The 20,680-nt window shown below is 48.7% G+C and overlaps 1 long non-coding RNA gene and 1 pseudogene across 1 annotated transcript; both read left to right on the top strand.

Annotated features, from left to right (window-relative positions):
- The first annotated feature begins 4,633 nt into the window (after nucleotides 1–4,633).
- Nucleotides 4,634–12,754, top strand: LOC149852541 (uncharacterized). Its single transcript, XR_016439468.1, has 5 exons — nucleotides 4,634–5,148; nucleotides 5,803–5,964; nucleotides 6,398–6,480; nucleotides 7,266–10,410; nucleotides 10,711–12,754. It is a non-coding gene; the product is annotated as an uncharacterized LOC149852541 (long non-coding RNA).
- A 506-nt stretch (nucleotides 12,755–13,260) lies between these two features.
- On the top strand, nucleotides 13,261–13,561 carry LOC149852540 (guanine nucleotide-binding protein G(I)/G(S)/G(O) subunit gamma-4 pseudogene; annotated as a pseudogene).
- Nucleotides 13,562–20,680: the final 7,119 nt, after the last annotated feature.

The following is a 20,680-nucleotide window of genomic DNA, read 5'->3' as shown; positions in this document are numbered from 1 at the left end:
GAGCCAGAGAGCAGAAACCTTTGCAGGGGGAGTTTCCCCTTCATGTTTCAGTGGTCTACTCGTGTAAGCTGGTTGAATCCACCATCAAGAGTGTCAGCGGGTGCAATGAAGCTCTCTGAAGAAGTCCCAGAAGAAGGCTCGTTGTAATGGCTGGGAGACAGTGACAGTGGTGTAGCTGAGATGGGAGCTGCTGGAGCACCAGCCGCAGGCCCTGGTGCAGATGGCACAAAAGCAGCTGCCACTGCTGCTGTCCTGGTTGCTGCTTTCCTGACCACAGCACTACCAGGGCCATCTGGCTGCAGATGCTGCCCCCACTGCTGGCAAGGGTTCAGAACTGCCCAGTTGCACCTCTGCATTGTGATGCCAGTGTCCCTACCACTGCTGCCTCCTTTCTGTCTCAGTCCAAAGCTGTGGCTGCACATCTAAGCTTACTAACCTAGGCTTTAGATTGTCAACAGGGGGATGAAGACTAAGTAAGTAAAGAGCAAGGTGAGAAATGGAATAGGGGCAGTCCTCACAAGGTTGTAAGAGGGGAAAGCACAGACTGTAAGAGAAATGTGCTGTTACGGAGAGGGAGAAGTCTTCTACTGGGGACCAAGTGCCATGTTCTTGGAGAAAGTCAAATGCTTCTGTTTCCAACCTGAACAGGGAGTAATTTTCCCATGTTGAAAAGTGAGGCCTAAATGCTGAAAGTAAGGCACCCCAGATGCCAAGGTATGGAAAACAGACATCTGTCTTGATCATAATGTCCTAGAAATGCACTCTGCTTCTTGGCACAGGCATCAAACCACGTAACCAACTCCAAAGGCAGGTTCTCCACAGAAGAGAAGAATTGGCTGATCGTGCTTTCTGCATAATGCAAGGTGTCCACAACCAATGTCTTGGACCACAACCATTCTCAGCCTGCGTGCAGAAACAAGGACGGGAGGGAACGGGTTTACTAACCCAAAGATAGCTGTTGTTCTCACCTCTTCCAAATCTGTCTCTATGTGAGCAATTTTTTAGGGGTGGAGGGAGGCAGGAAGGGTGTACAGTGTGTTGTCTTCATCCTTGAGCTCTGCCTCACTCTTCTGCATCCTAAATGCTGAGGCACAATCAGCACACTGAAACCCAGATGTTCCTCGCTTGGCAAGGAGCTTCTCCGTGTCAGAGCAGGTCCAGCAAAGATGGTGGGAAGTAGAGGGGAGGAGGTGGAATCCAACACCGAGGGTCTGGGCTGTTTGTCTTCAGCATACCCGCAGTGAGAGTGATGAGCTCCCTGCCCCTTCTTGGCTCGCTCCTGAAAACCCTGTATGACTTCTGGGGGGCGTTCTGAATTGCAACTGCTATAACCACAGGAATGAAGAGGAAAGACTTGGCACTGAATGAACCTGCAAAATAGTTTATTGGTTTTTAATACTAACAAGCCTTCTACCAGCCAGTCACTGATGAAAAAGGCCTTGGAAATAATGACAGGTGGAAAATCAGATCCTGTCAGCTGCCCCTAGTCCTTTCCATTGCCCCAGAGAAAGTCACAGTAAGATTTAATATTCCCAGGCAGCCAAGAGACAAAAGAGTTTGCCTTTCCTGGATCACTGCAAAGAAAATCCAGGTAGTGGGGAGAAGGGAAACCAAAGTCCGTGTGGTAGGGCCGTGCCCTAGGGAATAAATAGAAAAAACTCAGCAACGAACAAAACTGAGACCTGATTTAACTCCCTTCACTTCTGATGAGGCATCTCTCAGTCCCAGGGGAAAGATGGGAAATAGGGGCTGGAGGAGCAACACTGAAGTATCTTTACTGAGTACAAGAACATGGGAGTGTCTCCAGGAAGGTTTTGTCCTGAAACCCCCTCCTCTTCCCCCCCACCCACTTCTCCAGCTGCAGCTTCATGAGAGGAGCAGGGGCAGATGTGGAGAGACTTCCTCTCCTTGCTCTTCTGAGTGCCTGAAACACCCAAGTGTGTCTGGGCTGCACCTTCGTGGAGAAGAACCCAAATGAGCCAAGCAGCGCGGGCCCAGCCTTGGACTCGGGCAGCCCTGGGAGCCACCTGGAGCCTCCCCTTCGGGTGGAGCTGCTTCAAGGAGAGCGGTCAGAGCCACGGGGCGAGACGGGCGTGGCGCAAGGGCCAGGGCCTCCCAGAGCGTCTCCCCAGTTGCAGAGCGTTTCGCCTTCCCCGAAGCACCAAGGTACGACTGGGTCTCCTGGGCCTGTTCACACCACCAAGGCTTCAGGCGGGCAGCAGGCGCATGGCAGCACCCGCTTCGCACCCTTGCTTGGTTCCACTCTGGAAAAGGGCGCTGGCCTGGCACGTGGAAATCTTCCCACCCGGTCTCCCAGAAGCGTCCTGGAGCCCAAAGGGAAAAGCAGTGGCCACTTGGGGTCGCAGTTGCCTCTGGAGGACTCCTCCTCCCCGCCGATGGAAGGGCAAGAACGCCGTCCCTCCCTCCCGCCCTTCTCCCTGGCTCCAGCCCCTCATCAGGGCCTTTGCTGAGCGAGGGCTGCGGGGCCAGGCGCTTCCTTCCCTTCTTCACCCCGCAGCCAGCTTAGCTCCTTCCTACCCAGCCCAATAGTGGCAGAGTAAGAGTTATTGGAGCCCCAGGAAAACAGAAAATTGAAGGCCGCCCAGCAGGCGAGGGGAGGTTGCTCTGCCCCTGCCCGGGGGCTGTGGCTGGGCCCACCGGCTAGCCAGGGGGCACAAGCACCTCCGAGATGAAGGTGGCCCCTGCCGTGGCCTGGCCCAGTGCCTCTTCTCCGTGCGGTGCATGTCGTACAGCCAGGGCTGTGGTCCCTGGCGCTGCAGGCTGGGGCTGGGGCCAGGGCCGGCCTGGGGGGAGGCACAGGCTCCACGCCACCCCCACCTGCCCACCCCCCTTCACCAAGCTTGATGGGGTGGGACTGGCCCGCCCCGTCCCGGCCTGTTCTAACAGTGCTGGAGCCAGTGGCCGCCTGCAAGCGGCAGGTAGCCGAGCTGCCCACGGGGCCTCCTGGCCGCAAACCACCTGGGGAAGCTGCCTCTGCCCACAAAAAGCCCCACATCCACCCCTGGCCCTGGCCCTGGCCCAGCCAGAGAGGAGGAGGCCTGGCCCCAGATGCCTGCAGCCAGGATGCCCGCATGGGCTGTGCTTCCCCTGGCACCCCAGGGGGCCCTAACTGGCAGAGGCCCCTGGGCCTGCGCCCCATGGGTTGGTGCGTTAATCTGCCCCGGTCCTGTCCCAAAGGTGCCTGTGTGCTCGAAAGCTTGCAGAAAAAGATCGTTTTTTTGTTTTGCGATTTCCCAGTTGGTCTAATGAGAGGTATCATCTCTGAACCAAGAGTTTTAGAGTTTTGCATTGGTTTTTGTCTCAGACCAGCAGAGCTACCAAATACATCACAGGACTGGAGGCGTACTGTTCACTCGGGACGGGCAGGGGCAGGGTGGGCTGTGTGGCGGGTCCCGGGGTCCTGCCCACTCGGGGAGAAGGGAAGGGAGCAGGCCCGCAGGCGAAGCCAGCCTTGCAAGTGTGCAGGGGCGCTCAGACCATGGCTCTGGCTAGTCCCATGCCCGCCCCACACCAGTGCCGCTGAGAGGGGAGGGGACGGCTCCTGCTCTGAGCATCCCCACTGTGGCCTGGGGGCCAGGGCAGCACAGACCCCTGGGCTCTGTCTGCCTCCAGCCGTGAGAAATGTGCGAAGCGCCCTGCGCTCCCAGGCAATGGGAGTTTGGGCCACGCGGGGATTGACAAGGCCACCGGGCAATAGGAAGGCCCTGGCACTGGGTGACCAGGGGCTGTGGTGCCCTCCTGGGGGTGACTGATCTTCGTGTCAGGTCCTCCGTCCATTCCCCTCCAGTCACCCCCAACTCCACCCCTTACTATTTATCACTGGTGGTGAGGAGGGCCCCTTCCCCCAGAGGGAACAATCAATGAGCTGTGTTCCCGCTGGAGATGACACTCCTTGCAGAATGGCCCCCTGGCAGCTCCCCCTTGATGGCAGGGCACTGAAGGTGGTGGGGTCAATTGCCTCCAACTCAGTCCTGCCAAAGGACTAATGCAGAGCAGCCTTGGCCAGCTGCTCCACATCTGGCTGCAAACCCTGAACTTCCAAGGAGGGTCTGGGCAAGGAGCCGTGCAAAGGGGTGGCAGGGCAGAGAGGGGCGAAGGGGGGAGTGTCCAACACCACACACCCGGTCAGACCACATGCATCAAATCTGGACCCATGTGCCAAGCCCAAGGCCATGCATCAGATCTGGAACTGCACATGACGTCAGATCTGGTGCGTTTAAAACGAGCCCTGATCATCTGGGGTGCAGCAGCCCATGGGGTGGCAACACAGCTGCTTCTAGTTGCCACTCCCTGCCCCAGGGTCAGCACCCAGAGCTTGTGCCCCAGTCACCCCCACTTCATTTACACTATTATGTGGGCACCTCACAAGCCCAAACATTTATTATTGGGGAAACAGTAGCAACATTAATTGTTGTGGGCTCTGAGAGTCATGGCAATTAATGCTGCCACCACTTCCCATCCATTAAATTTTCAAATCTGTGGAGACCCCACAGGGTGGCTGACTTGGCTTCATGAGCTGGATGTGGTCCATTGGCCAGGGGCTGAGCAACCCTGAGTTAGGCTGTAAGGTGCATCTCTCCCCTGCCTTCTGCCTGTCTTCAAACACAGGTAACTGCCTTTCTCAGCCCAGATCTGTGGCTGTCAACCTTTTTACACACAATATGCCCCCTCATTACACTCAAGACACCCCTGGAAAATGCCAGCTCATAGTTTTCACTCATATTTTGACTAGAGAAAACAGAGCCATTCTTTGACACCTGGATTCCTATTTGAAATCTCAGGGCTTGTTTTGTGCCTCACATAGGTGTGATCTGTAACAGTGCTAAGGATCTCGTCACCTTCTGATTGAGAATTGCTGGTCAAGATCAACCCAATACCAAAGCTCCTTTGCACCCCAAGACCCCCACTGCCCTGGCCCAGCAACTTTGCCCCTGTGACCCCCTTGCAGTCCCAGGATGGCTTCTGCTAAACTGCTGTCAAGTTCAGCTCCAACAGGTGGAGACAAGCCGCATGGCTGGACACGGCACACCGCCACCTGCCCGGCCCAAGGCAAGACACAGAGCCCCCAGGGTCTGGATCCCTCCAGAGGACATGTTTGGAGGACAAGAGCCCAGGTGCAGGCAGTAGGTAATTGGCTGTGAGGCGCTAGCAGAGATGGATCTGTTGCCATCAGCTGTCTTATCTGGGCACGTTGTGGTCCCTGTCCTATACTCCCCTGTGCCCTGAGCTGGCTGAATAGCCTGAAATGCTTGCACTAAAAGACAGAAGAGTCCATGGCTGCTCAAGAGCCATGAGAGGCCAAGCTAGAACTCCTCTGCTTGCAGCATCTGGGCATCTCCCAGCACTCGAACCTGCTGGGTGGCTTTGGCTGTGTTTTATAGATGGAGAAACTGCAACAAAGCTGTGGGAAGGACTTATGTGAGAACAACCAGGGAGTGAATGGCAGGGCCAGGGATGAAGCCTGGCAGTTTTGTTCCCCAGGCATGTGCTGGGAGCAGGAGACGCATGTGGCCTTGGACCAGCACCTAGGATGTAACGTGCCCCAGGTCCCCGCTTGTGACAGGCTGCATTGAAGAGGGCCTGACGTGAGCCCTTCTGGGCATCACAGGACAGAGCCTGAGGTGCCCGCCAGGGCCCTGGGAGTCGGGGCTTCTGCAGATGATGTGGAGGATGGCAGGGGCTCCCCAGCACCCTGGGATTCCCAAAGTGGGATGAAGAAACCCCCCTTTATTCAGCTGCCACGTTGCTGTGTTCAGGGCACTGTGCTGTATTCTCTTGCAGGACATCACCACTTTTGCTGAGCATGAGCGGGGCTGCAATGTGTATAAAGAGCACCTCTAAAAAAATAATCTGGCAAAAGATCTGCAAGACAAGGAGGCCACCCTACTTAAGCAGAAACCAAATCTGGAAGTCTTACATCAGCTCCAAGACATGATGAGGATGGTAAGACCATGCCTGCCCCCCACCCTTTTGCTGTGCATCTGAGGGCTTGCTGTTGGCCTGGGTGAGTGTTAACCATGTGTGTCAGGCCGTATGTCTGTCTGGTGGATTTGGTTCACATGTGAGCATGTGGGTGGGATTGTGGCTTGCACATGTGCCCTGGGAATGAGTGTGTGTACACAGATGTGTCTGTTGGGCAGCGTGTGCACTGGTGACAAGTGCATGCATGTGCATATGGTGTTAGCGGTAATTGTGTGTGTGAGCCTGTGGGGGTAGCCAGTGTGTGTACATGCACATGTGCTCTGGGGGCTGGCCTGTGCATGTCTTTGTGTCGGGGTGATGTGGTGCAGTCCATTTATCCATGGGACTTTGTCCCAGGCAGCCACTCACTACTCCCTGCCCTGGCGTTGCCTTTGCTCTCTCCTCCATCCCACAGAAGTTGTGGCTGGCCGGGGACATCAAGAGTTGCCATCACCAAATTATCCTGTTTCAGGAGACAATAACGAGGAGGAAGCCATGGTAAGAGATACAGGAGTGAGACAAGGGGCTGCCCCGAATCAGGTCTGTGTGGTCCTGGGCAGGACTGTCACCCACTCACAAGGGTCCAGGGCGGGGCTCGGTGGGGCTGGCTCTGACAGCAGGGAGATGAGTGGCTTTGAGCTTTGAGTCTCTTCTTGCCAGGGATACTTCTGCGCTCCCCCTCTGTGGCGTCTCACATCTTGTCCTCGTCCTGGGCACCTCTCTTCTCACAGGCTCCCTTGAGCCTTTCCTTTACTCTGCAGCCCTGGCAGGGGCCTCCCTGGTCTCCTCCCTTCAGGGGACTTTCATCCCCTGCAGGTCTGCACAGCTTCACAGCCCCCACTGCAGCCCCTGGTGGATTCAGGGAGCCGGGCTGCTTGGAGAAATACATTTATCTCACACTGTCCACTACTGCCCTCCCCCTTTCCAGTCCCCTCCCTCCTGACACCTGCTGGGGGTTTCTCCTGCTCCAGGCTGACCGCTCTGTACCAGCCCGGGAACAAGATGGCACCAATCCAGACGCTGGAAAAGTTCCCAGAGCTGGACAGCCCCTGCAGATGGTACCTGGACTGAGAAGGGGAAAACACAAACTTCAACATTAAAAGTCTTTATATGGATAGAGTTGAAGCTCCTGATGAAATTCCCTAAGTAGAGGTTCATGTGATTAGTGACAACAAAGGACTCCATCTCCCACCTGCTCATAGCGTAACATAGTCTAAGATAACTGGGTATAGCTCCTTGGTTGGGATCTGAATGTCATTGTGCTCCTCTTCCCTTTCATGCAGACACATGGAGGCAAAAGTAAAGAGTGTATGTGCCAGGAGATACATCCCATCAACTCTCTCTCCTGGGCAATAGAAAACATCTTACCACGAAGGAAGAAAGTTTCCACACCCTGCTTGCTGTCAGACACCTTGGAGGTAAACAGATTGCTCCAACCTTGTTTGAGCCTAATCTGCATAAAATGAACTTTTCCACCCAGGGGAACCTATAATATCTTTCTATTCTCTTGTGCAATATGAAGTTTCATTTCTACCTGGGAGAAATGTTACAATTTGTGCATTCTCCTTTGCCTAAGAAAGGGTATATGAGCCCAAAAGCTTAAAGTTAATACTTTTTTCTGCAACTATTTAGTCTAATAAAAGATACCTCCTCTCCCAAGAATTCTGAATACCTGTAGACCAAGAGCGGCTAAAACCTGTATGCCCGGAAAAACGTGTGTGTGAAATTCTTAGGGTTGTTCTCGGGGTTTTTGAGGCCCAGTTCATGCCCCATGTACACCCCTGTGTTCAGAGCGCCTGCCTGTGGCGGAGACTCAGGCACATGTATGTATTTCTTTGGAAGTGAGAGCCATTTGCTTCCTCCCTCATTGATTTAATTGCATGAGGGGAGACATAGCTGGGAAGTTCACAGGATTGAGGTGTTATTACAGCCTCGCGTTATGATACGGTGATACCACCTTCTGCAACCCCCCTGGTCCCATGTTCATTCTCTGTGTTATAATGAAAAGGTCTTTTCTCCCCTTAACTCCCACTTTTGTGGGCAAGTTTGAAGAACAGTTTTATGTGAGCCAGAAATCGGCCTCTGGAAGGAAACAGGCCATGGAAACACAGGTCAAGTGACATGAAGGTGAGAGCTTGGGTTAAATGTCTGTGGGGAGGGGGCAGGCAGCCGTGGCTAGTACACGGGCTGTGGCCTATGTTGTAAAAAATCAGCAAAACACTCATGGGGAGAGAAAGGAGACAACAGGCTGCTTGTCCTTGACAAGCAGAAGGAGACCTCTAACTATGCACAGTCCCTGACTTCCAGGTATGGGGTCTCCACAACCTCCCCAGATTTGCTGTTTCACCCTAACAGTAACACCATGAAGCAAGGTGAAAGCAGCAAAGATGTGGACTGCCAGTGTAGGGCAAGGCTTGGCAGAACTGCAGGGCAGAGGGGTCATGGGGGTCCTACCCATTGGCTGCTGGTCAATGTTTGTGGCTCAGCCTTCACCTGAACTAGTGTCCTATAGAGAGAGGAGGAAGGGGAGAAAGAGGGAAAGAATTAGCAAGATGGACTCTGGGAGAGGATTAATTATTTTTACAGAAAATTATGAGGAAGTGAATTGTATGCCCTGTGTGTGGTTAAGTGGCAACAAGGTCACTCTCCAAAGGCTGATCCTCTCAGTGTAACATGAATGTATGTGTGTGCGTGCTTCTAGTTGTGGGCATCAACCGGCTCTTCTGACATATTGAGTGCTTTCTCCCTAATTTGCTTGGCTACTTTTTTTGCTGAAGGAGCTTAAGCATGAATTTCATGAAGTTAAAAAATACCAAAGTTCTTGAAAGCCTGTTAAAAACAAGGTGTTTCCAGGCACATTCTTATTTTTTTTCAAACAACCGTGTTCTTGAAAGCATCTTCACAATGGAAGTTGGGATCTGAACTTTGCACAGTAACTCTGGCTTAAGGAAACTCTTTGGGATATTGCTAGTCTGAAACACTATTCCTGAGGTTTGAGAGAGGGAGTTTGCTCTTCTGAGGATGCAGGTTAATGATCTCAGTCAATAGAGAAAGAAACACATAAGAAATGATTTATTCATGCCTAGGGCAATAGGGATGGGGTGGGGAACTATTCCAAAAGGTTCCTCAAGCAACCCTCCTGAGGAGAGTGATAGGCATGAAGGGGGCACCCCCTGTTCAGAGTGCAACAGAGCCCAAGACAGCTGGGTATGGTGCCTTTGCGAACTGAAATCTAATTATTTTTGTTTCCTATTTCTTCCATGTGGACATACAGAGGCAAAAGCAAAGGCAAGTGTGTGAAATTCATGGTGTTGTGCTGGGGGCTTCTGAGGCTGAGCCCAGGCTTCACACACACCCAGTTCTTCAGAGACCCTGGCCAGGGAGATAATCCTAGCACAAGAGCCCAGCCTTCATCCTGCTCCTCTGTTCGTCATCATTGCTATCATGGTGCAAAAGTCTTTCTTCTCTTACTTCCACGTGTAGATTGGCTCTTACCTGGAGGAATGAGGGCGTAAGTAGCACCAAGAACATTGTGACTAAATTTGAAGACTCATGTTCTTTGAGACAAACAATTGCTCCCCCTCACAAGAGTCTTTGCCCCTGGAAAGAAACGTGCTGTGATGACACAGCTCAGGCAGTAGGAAGTTAAGAGTCTGGGTATCTATGGAGAGTGGCAGGTAGCAGGGGCAGAAATGCATGGAGGCAGGAACTTGTGATCCACCATTTGTTCATCAGCAGAGAGAAGAGAGAAAGGTGTGTGTATCCCTGAGAAGCAGGTGGACAGCAAACTATGGAGATACTTGGCTCCCAGGGGTGGGGTCTTCACAACCTCTACAGACCTACTACCCTGCCCTGACACCACAAAGAAAAGCAAAGGCAGCAAGGTCCAGAATGGCAGTGTAGGTAGGAGAAGTATAGGCAGAGCTGCAGAGCAGGGGGTTCATGGTAGGTTCCCACCCCAGGGTATCAGACCACAGCCAATTCCTTGTCTGGACCTGTCAGCTGGACAGGTACCCTAGAGAGAACCAAGGGAAGGAAAATTAGGAAGAGTAAAACCTGGAGGAAACATAAAATCTTTACAGAGAATTAAGAGCATGTGAGCCCTATGCCTTGGTAAGTAGTGGCTGCCTTTTTGGGGACACTGATGATTGATCCTCTCTCAGTGTGACGGAAAAGTATTTGCCTGACTCATTGTCAGTATTATTCTACTCTTTCTTATCTAGTGAATGCAGTCTGCTCCATGCTGCTTGCCGAGTTAATTTTAATATGAACTCCCTTAATCTCAAGGTGGCATTTTTGAGAGTCTCTTGGGAGCATGGCATTTCCAAGCTTGTTAAAGACTTCCCGGGTTTTTTTGGATAACAACATTGTCCTTGAAAGGATCATCACAGTGGAGCTGGGAGCTGTGCTCACCACATTGACATTACGGTAAGAGAGCTCCTTGGCCTCAGAAATATTTGAAGAAAGAAGATTGAAGAAAAAGGGAATTTTCTCTTCTGGGGATGCAGATTAATTATCTCAGTCATTTTGAATGCCTGGGGCATAAAGGATTGCTAGGAGAACATGTGCAAATGGTCCTAATGAAATTTCAAGGTTGTAGTCTTGTGTGATAGGGGACAGACGGGGACTCTGCAGAAGAGTCCCTCTTCAGGGTAACACAACCCCAGACAACTGGGCATGACCCCTTGCTGAATACAAGATGAAAGTGGTGGTTCCTTTTCCTTCCAGGTGGACATACAGAGGCAGAAGCAAAGGTCAGTGTATGAAATGCACGGTGTTGTGCCTGGGGTTTCTGAGATGCAGCTCATGTGCCATGCATACCCCTGTGTTCAGAGCCTCTGCCCGTACAGGAGAATCCTAGGCACATGAGCCCAGCCGTCCATGTGTTCCTCTGGAGGTAGGAGGTCACTGCTTCTTCTCTTCATGATTTCATTATGTGATGTGAGATGTGCCTGGACAGGGCAGGGGATTGAGAGTGATATTACAGCCTTGTGCTATGATACTGTGATATAGCCTTTTGCAGAATGCTCTGGCCTCATATTCTCCATCCACATTTCACTTCTTCAGTCCTACTATTGTGGGCAGGCTTGAACAGCAGTTTTCTGAGGGTCAAAAACCCACCTCTGTCTAGAAGAGCTTTTGCCCTGGAAGGAAATGTGCTGTGGAAACACAGGTCAGGGATCATGGAGGTGAGACCTGGTGTCACAGATCCCACTGCTTTTGAGGGAGAATCTCTTCCTCAAGAATCCCCAAAAAGAAGCCTTATTCCATCTCCTTCTCTCCAAGGGCCCCCGCAGCCACCCCTGGAGTAGATCCCAAGGGGCAAGCCTCTGGCTTTGAGACCCTGGATCTTCTTTATCTCTGGTTTCCCCAGCACTCTGTCGCCCCCCCCCATGCCCCAGAGAGCTCCTTCTTGGCTCAGCTGCCAGCATGGGGGATGTTTTCTTTAAAGAGGGTGTCATAGTGTTGACATTGCAGACAAGACAGAAGACAGCTTTTCTCTAAATAAGCAGTCTAGCCATTTTTATTGTGCTGGTGTAGTTCCCTCTGCCCTCCTTGGATATTACTTTACCCTGTACCCTATTCCAAACATACTCCCTGTAATCAATAAAGTTCTCCTATGTGCATAGCGTGGGAGACAAATTGGGAGAGGGTCTAGATTATGCCTGGGGGTCCCCTTGGTTCAGCTGACTAAGGAAGACCTTGATTTGTGCTTCATACTAAGGGAAGCACCCCAAGTTCTTGCAGTGGGTCAAGTACCCTGAAGAACTACTAGGCCTGTGTTTCCCAGGGGGCACAGGGCTAAGATCAGTCCAGACCCTGGGTGGTGGTGGCGGCATTACCCCCAGCTTTGCAGGTGTGCTCCAGGAAGGGGCTCGGCTGGATGTGAGGCACCCCCAGGGGAACACTTAGAGCCTAGAAGGTGGCCGGGCACAGTGAGTCGGGTGGCCCAGCGCAGGAGCTCCTGCCTGCCATGGGAGAACCTGCCTGCCCCTGGCCTGCCCCTGGCCTGCCACAGGAGCTTCCACCATCTCTCTGGATAATACAGGTTCAACACTGACAGAAATCCTTTATATTATTTTGGACTGGTAAGGTAGGTGAAACGGCAGGTTTAGCATTGTTAATGTGGTTATTTTAAGCAGGATGTAGAAGATCACCAGGAAAGCATAATCAATGGTGTCTGCAATTTCAATATTGTCTCAGTGTTCAGAGATTTTTCTAAATTAACTGCTAAAATAGCCTGTGCTGAGGTCAATATGGCATTTTTACATGTATTTCAGTGGATCTGTATGAGGCTCTAAAAGAACAGAGTCCAAGAAACTGCAGGTGATACTCCCTGACATTGTGAGGGCACATGAGCAGCATGGTTATGGACTCTCTGCTCCTCACACCGGTCACAGGGAAGTCACTCTGTCCAAGGAGCAACTTTTGAAGAACTTTCTTCCAGATCTATTGCCTGCCCCAAGGCCTCCCTCCTGCCTGGGTCAATAGCAAAAGGCAGAAATGGGAACAAGGACTTTTAAAATCGTTTAACATATATTCATATGAATTTCTAAAAAAAAAAATTCCTTCTCCTTTCATTACAAAATTTTGACCAATTTTATAGTTTTATCTAATCCTTGGGTACAGAGAAAAAATCCCCTGGTCATCTTCATTCTCTAATGATAAAGTCTCTAAGATACCTTCCTTTTTCTTGCTAATTACTGAATATTTGTGAAAAATCCCTTCATATTTCAACCCTTCATGCAAGGCACCAGCTATTACTATTAAATCTCGCATTTTACCATGTTCTGTTTCGCTGCCAATGGTTATAATAAAAATATCAAAACATGCTCAGAGTTGGGAGTTTTTCTGTGGCAAATTCATTGCCCTGAGTTATTACCTGGCTGGCTGTCCCCTAGCCATTAGCCACCAGTCACCAACCCCAGCTCATCTGCCCATTTTTACTCATGTAACAGAGTAAACCTGGCAAATTACCAGACGTGACGGGTGAATTTGACCACAGTGGATTTCAAACATCTATGCGTGATAATGGCTCTTGCAGGCAGTAGTTTTCCTTCAAAACCAGCCTCAAATCAAGGAGTCCATGGCTGCCCACCCTCTGTCACATCAGCAGTCATGGGCCATGGAGCACTGCAGGGACCACTAGAGTGGGGATGTCTACTCATGACCCAACTGGGAGGATTGGTTTGGAGGCACTCTTACTGGGCGGGCAGGGACATGGGGGTGATGGGCTTGAGGTGGGGGTGGGTTGCAAGATGGGTTGCAGGGAACAGAATGAAGGAGTTGGTATCTAACAGCACAACCAGTATATCTCAAGCAAGGAAAGCTGTGGAGCAATAAAAATAGAAGTATATATGGACAGGATAAAGATACCCAAGGCTGCAGCTGATTTATTGGCATACTGTGATGCTCATATCGGAGAAGATCCCTTATTATGCCAGTGCTTGCATCTGAAAATCCCTTTAGGGAGAAGAAACTTTTTGTATCATCCTTTGATTCTATTTGCAATTAAAAATGACCCTTAAGAAAATACAGTACTGATGGTCTAATGCTTTTAGCATTAGACTTCTCCTGAGTTATCAATAATCAAACTGACAGTTGTGATATTTTTAGAAGTACTGTGCATTTTTATGATAAATGAGTTGATTATGTGAAAATTTTAAAGCAGTCTTTTATCTTCCTGTCCAATGCGCAAGTTTAACAATTTCAGTTCTTAATAAAGATTTCTTTGGTTTCAAGGAGAACCAAATCCAGTCATCAAATTGTAGACAGCTTTCCTGCCAGCCATCTTTTTCTAAGACCAAAACGAGTCATACAGACTCTTGAACTGTTTTGAAAGCAGTTTTTAAATTCTCATTTTCTTAAAAGATTAACTTAATTTATCTTTACACATTTGTATCTAAAGACCACCTTTAAAATGACTTTCCTGTTTAAAAATAATGCTAACTATTGCTATAGGGCTTAGAATGATCGGTCTGATAAAGTATGTAGTGTTTATAAAAGCAAGTATTTAGTGAATACTGTAGTAAATATGACTAGAAAACAAACTTGGTGGAATAAAACAACTTTTTCTTTTACTGAACAAAATAAGCACAATAAACCTTGTACAAAAAAACAAAAAACTACCACAGAGTCTTCTGGGTCCATTGCTTCCCCCTTAGATGTATGGACCATGGCTCTCTGCTGGGTGTCCAACAGGGGCAAAGCATCTTGTATGTCTTTTTTTCCACCTTTCTCTGCAACGTCTGATTCCAGACACTCACTACTAGGGTCAAGAGACAGAGTTTCATAGTGTCATAGTTGTTAGGGGCTGGAAGGGACCTTACAGACCATCAGGTCCAGCCCCCCTGCACTTGGGCAGGAAAGACCACTGGACAAGTTGATCCAGTCTAGCAATTTCTATGCTCCTGTTCCCCTGTAGTCAGAGCTTGAACTGGCTCCCACAGCTTTTGCATGCATGCCCAGCTGCTTCTTCATCCACCCACCCCCCCAGCCCAGTAAGAGTGCCTCCAAACCAATCCTCCCAGTTGGGTCATGAGTAGACATCCCCACTCTAGTGGTCCCTGCAGTGCTCCATGGCCCATGACTGCTGATGTGACAGAGGGTGGGCAGCCATGGACTCCTTGATTTGAGGCTGGTTTTGAAGGAAAACTACTGCCTGCAAGAGCCATTATCACGCATAGATGTTTGAAATCCACTGTGGTCAAATTCACCCGTCATGTCTGGTAATTTGCCAGGTTTACCCTGTTACATGAATAAAAATGGACTTGTTCTAGAGTGACTAGATCTATATTAAATAGGTATCACAGCCAGGAGCCTGCCCCTCGTTGGGGCTTGCTGTCCCTCAGCTGCCAATGGACAGTTGCAGGACACTGCCTAACTTTCATCTCCGACTTTCCAAGAGCCACCTATCAATCACTGGCCTCTCCCAATGGCTGTGGGATCATGGATGTAGGGTGGCCATCATAGAGGACAGTCCAGTTGTCCTCTGTCCTCTATTGATACGAAACCAGACACCTTTATGTCCTCTATTTTTCTCTTGAAACACACCTACTACCATGGTTTTTAATCTTTTTAGACTCAAGGCACCCCTTCTTAGAGAAACATATGCCTCATAAAATACCAGCTCTTCATTTTTGCTTGAATTTTTTACTACAGAAAAAGCCTAAACCTAAACCTAACTCTAACATGAACTACACTAAGGTTGTGTCTACACATTCATTAATGTGCCGTAGTTACTGCACATTTCCTTTACTACTTGCTTAATGATGTACTGACTAAATGCACAGTAACTAGAGTTACTGTGCAGTAGTGCTGGCGAACACCTTTTTTGTGACACTACTGCGTAGTAGCTTAATAATACTGCACAGTAATGTATTAGCACTGTTAGTGTTGTGATGTGCTACTGCGCAGTGTTATTAGGCTACTGTGCATTAAGTATCTCATATAGACGCACCCTAAATGAAGCTTGACCTTAATCCTAATGGTAACCCTAAGCCTAAACCTAACCCTAACCACAATAAATTAAACTTCACTATACAATAAAGGAATTACTATTTTGACTATCACTGAATACTAATAAAACTAATTAATAATAATAATTACTAACAACTAACTCATAGCAATATAAATACATTAAAAGATAATAAAAGAACAAAAGGGGCGCATAATAATAATCAATATCAACAATACTATAAACAAAACCAACAGCAATAGTAATACAGAAGACCGCCCCAGCTTGATTTCTGAAATAAGCAGTGTTGGTGCCTGCCTTTAGAAGAGGGCTGTGGGCTGACTGGGCAAAGGCACTGGAGACATGAGCCAAGTGCCTGAATCCCAGAGAGGGGCATGATTTCAGGAACACAACCCATCCTTGAGTCTCCTTATGAGGTTTTTTTTTTTTTTTTCTGTTTTTTTGCACCGGTCCTGGAAGCACTGAATACCAGGGCAATGCGTGGAGTGGATGGAGCACGCTCCGGTTCCACCAACCAATACCAAAAAGAATCTGCTCAATATAGACCTCCTATGGAGGACATATCAGAGACAATTACCCTGGGGAACTCGCCTACGTGGTCACGCTGCTTCCCCTGCATGAGGTAGCTCCTTGCCCAGTGTGTTGGCTATTGCCATCCCACTGAGAGACTTTACTTGTCCTTCGCAGGATGGTGTATTTCCAACAGAACACCAAGGTCACTATTAGCAAACACAGCGTCCTGTGCGAAAACAACCCCATGAGAAAAATCATATGACAGGGGCTGAGGAATGGATTATGGAAGCTATAGTGAAACACATTCTTTTCTGTTGCTGGAGACTGTAAAATGGATTGTCTTACTCTTTTCTCCCTGAACACATACGCTTTTATTTTAAATGTTACCGACACAAACGCATGACACAGAGGCGGGGTCTGTAGGAAAATTAGTATTGAATACAATACATTTTAGTCCTGTTTTAAATTTTGACACTGGAAAAAAATTCTTTCCTATGCTAAGTGTTCCCTGAAGCATGGGACCTGGCCCAGAGGCATGGGTGGCACATACTGAAACCTGGCTTTGCCTCCCTGAACCTGCCACCTCTCATGTAGGTAGCTATTTTAGCAACTAAGACATGACTAGGTTCTAATTAGAAGTCATATAATCTGAGCTAGTGCTGGAGTTAGGAGAGCAGCAGAAAAGCTATGAGTGGGAGTAAAGAGATAATTTGCAGAACATCTTGAGAAGTCACTATGAGCAGAACTTGGGAGCCAGATTTCAGGCCCAGGCTGTACCCCACTCTGTTCGAGGAAGAGGATTTTGCTCAGCAGTCTAAGAATTATTGTATGTCCTTGACAGGGGAAATACCAAGACCACAATGGTGGCAGGAGAAATACCTTGACTGAAGTAATGCAATTAAAATGGCACTGTGTAGTGCAGGGTTGCACCCATGTGTGCTTGCAGACACAACTCCCTATGAGAGCCCCATAGTTAACTTCCCACCACTGGCCAGTGGGAGGATCTCAGCTGCATGCTGACTTTATAGAAATGGGAGACCCCTCCCTAGCTTGCTCCTGCAGCCATACGGCTGAGGGTGAATGAAAGTCGGGGGCATCTGGACCCCAAGCCTCCGGGTTTGGGCCTGCACATAGGATGTCTGCCAAAGGATTTGGAAGCACCTGAAGCCCTAGGCAGGGGTGGAGGATGCTTGCCGGTAGTAGGGCCACATGTGGTTCTTGAATGACTCATGGATTTGGACTTGATCGGGCTGATTTGACCTTGGACATGAAAAAATTTCCTTATAAAAAAAATGTCCTTGCAGGATACATACTCCAGCCCAGCCAAGCTCTGACCAAACTTCTTCCTGCACTTGGGGCAGGTGTGTAGAGTTCACAATAAGATGTGATCTGTCCCTGAAGCTCTTCCCACAGTCCAGGCAGTCACAGGGTTTCTTCCCCATGTGGATTTTCTGGAGCTGCATCAGGTTTGTGCACTGAGTGAATCTCTTCGTGCACTCAGTGCATTTATAATGCTTCTCCCCAGTATGGAGTCTCCAGTGCTTTGTAAAGGTTGAGCTGGACCTATACATCTTTTTTTGGGAGGTTTATAGGGCTTTGCTTCTCTGGGGATTCTCTGCAGGATTGTCATATCAGTGGATTCCTTTAATCCTCCTCTGGGGTGAATGATTTACCCTGCTTCTTCTTTGCCTGGTTCCTCATCCATCTCTCTGGCCCATGTTGTTCCCTGCATCTTTTTCTCATCAGAGGGCTCTGGGACACATCTCTTCCTAGTATGATCCTGGGCAGTTCCACATGCTCAGGACCTTCCTGTTGAGGATATTCACTCACCACCCCATCACCCACTGGGACAGGGAGAGAATCCAGACAGGAGCCATTGACTGCACTGGGGGCAAAGGGGAACCCCAAGAACAGAAAATCCTGACTTGGATCCAATGAGACAAAATTGAAGATGCTTATGAGGACTGTTTCTGGCACTCATCAGTGCAGTGGCCTCTCACATTGTCCCTTGTCTCAAAGCCCTGGAGATCCAGGACCTAGACTTGCTCCATCAGGAAGATCACATCTGATTTGGGAATGGGATAGCCTGCTCTTGGGGAAAAAACAGGTGCTCTCAGGCTCTCTCCAATGTAGTATATAAAAAAATGTCCATCATGTTTTTAAATATTGCCATTAAAAAAAAAAAAAGGAAACCAATGAAATTCCTGGGTCAGCTTTCCAGGTTCTAAGAGCTGGTGGCCTCCCCCATAAGGGGGCAGCTGAACTAGCCACATCTCCATTGGGGAAAAATATGGCCCAACCCCTTTACAAAAGACATGTAGGCCATTAGTAAGCCAAGTCTCGCTGAATTTCAAAAACTGCTAGGGATTTCAGTACTGACTGAGCCCGGTAGCAAATAGAATGCCTCCCCTTCTGAAAATCAGGCCATTTGTATTAGTTGTACCTTCTGGCATTGTTCAGTGTCTGTGCTTTACTCATGTGAAAAAAGTCAGCAGTGACATTGGCTACACGCTCCATTGTGTGTTATTCTTTTAATCATTTTTACTAGTGGAGGTCAGTATCTCATTAGCAAAAGACTGCTTAAAGGTTACCCATACAAAAGAAAATAATTGCATCTTTTGCTTCTGTAGGAAGCTTAAGGGCAGGCTAAGAGGTTCTGAGATTGTCCTCTTACATAAAACTTCCTTGCATTTACTTCCTGAAGCATCAGATGTACATAATTCAAGTTCCCTAGTGTTGTTGGAGGACTGGCTAGATGATAAATCACAATACATATTGGGAGCTTTTTCAACTCACCATTGACAGAGCAGTATTACATTCTGAACAAAGTGATCTTTTTTCTCCAGGGGTTTGGATTTCGGTGGATATTAAGACGAAAAAGCAATAAAAAAAATCTTTACATTGGAGGAATAAATATCTCCTCCCTCCTCAATTAAGTGTATATGAATTACACTGTGGATGCTATAGAAAACATTAAGAAGAGATGATGATGATGATGATAGTGGTGATGGTGATGCCTAGTTCTTATATAGTTCTTTTCATCAGGAGAGACAAAAAGCTCAGCACCACTGTCCCCACCTTACAGTTATGGAAAATGAGAAGTAAATTGTCTTATCACCAGATCACTTGAACAACTAATGGCTGGAAATAGAATCCCATGTGGTTCCTTAAGGTCTTCAACTCAAAAAAATATCTTTTAGTTGCTGATATTTCTGAAATGAAATCTCACTACCTGTAGATGGTCCAAGGGCCTGGGAGCACTTCTGAGTTCTGCAGTTCCATTGGTAGCTTTGGTGCCTTCTCTGCTAGGCTCAACCAATTTTTTCTTCTTGGTCTTATAACGCTGGAGGAGAGGCTTTCTATATGACTGCTCAGTTGTTGTAACACTTACTGCATTCAAATCAATAAAAGACAACTTCTGAGAAGTTAACTCCCAATAACAAATAACTCCCAACTGAAGATAACTCCTTTGCCTCTCACATACCTCCTGGATCATCCCAGCTACAACATCATTCCACCACTATTGAACTGCCTAGAGCTGGGGAGCTGAACCTGATGATCTGCAAGGTCCCTTCCAGCCCCTTACAATATATGAATCCACGAACTACTACCATTTTTGCAGAGTGGAAAACATTAATATACAATAATGCTATGAATTTGACTAAAGATAAAGGTGGGTCTTTTATAACCAGAAGTAGGGTACAGCAGATAATCCCCACACAAATAGGGTAACAGCTGGTTTAGAGAAGGAAAATAATAAAAGGGGAAAATTTCTGAAAAATCTAATCAGGAAATCCTAATTACAGGTAGCCCTATAGGACATGTGTATGACATGTACTGCATGCTGTGGACTAGATTTTTTCCCACTGGTATTTGAATTGTTACTGTCTAGAGCTCCAAGCCACCTTTACAAGCTAAAAACACGACATATGTGAGCGAGAGAGGAGGAGACTCTCAGACACGTCCACACAAGCAGGGGCATGAGTTTGCAGCAACTTTGTGCTGCAGTGCATGCCCCCACTCATGCGGTTTGCAGGGGGACACATTGTCCCACCGTTCCACATGTAGCAGGGGGGCTGGCTGGGGCAGGCAACCCTATCTCTATCTCTTCCCTGTCTTGGTGTACCTCAGCACAAGGTCTCCACTGCAGGGCTTCTGTGCTGAGGCACATGGAGCACCCATCTAGAGGCACATGGTGCCCCAGCTGTGCAGCTGGCTGGGGCACAGTATGCCTCAAGACTGAGGAGCAAGTAGCCCTGGGCGGGCTGTTCCCCTGTCTCCCCATGCCTCAGTGCAGGGGCTCTGTCTCAAGGCATACTGTGCCTTAGCTAGCCAGAGAGGCTGGCTGGGGAGCAGGATGCCTGAGCATGGGGGCTTTGCAGCATGCAGAGACACGTGAGCAGGCAGCCCTGGGCTCCCTGCTCTCCATCTCCACGTGTGTCCCAGCAGCAGCACTTTGGCATAGTTTGTGTCACTTTTTTCAGGGAAATCCCAGTAGCAAATTTTGTCCCAGTGATGCAAATTAGCAGCGTGGTGCACAGTTTAAAGTGCAACACATGCAGTTTACGGCACCACAAACTGCTTATGCCTGCTTGTCTGCATCTGGCCATAGGTAGTTATTAATAATACTAATTACATATGGAAGTATGACATGACAACACTAATCGTTTTTTTATTTAAGTAAAGCTAACACCAAAAACTTTGTTT

The sequence above is a fragment of the Crocodylus siamensis genome, chromosome 15 (assembly GCF_052110815.1).
Source record: "Crocodylus siamensis isolate JL-2025a chromosome 15, ASM5211081v1, whole genome shotgun sequence".
Taxonomy (NCBI): domain Eukaryota; kingdom Metazoa; phylum Chordata; order Crocodylia; family Crocodylidae; genus Crocodylus; species Crocodylus siamensis.
This window is presented reverse-complemented; position numbering and strand designations above follow the sequence as displayed.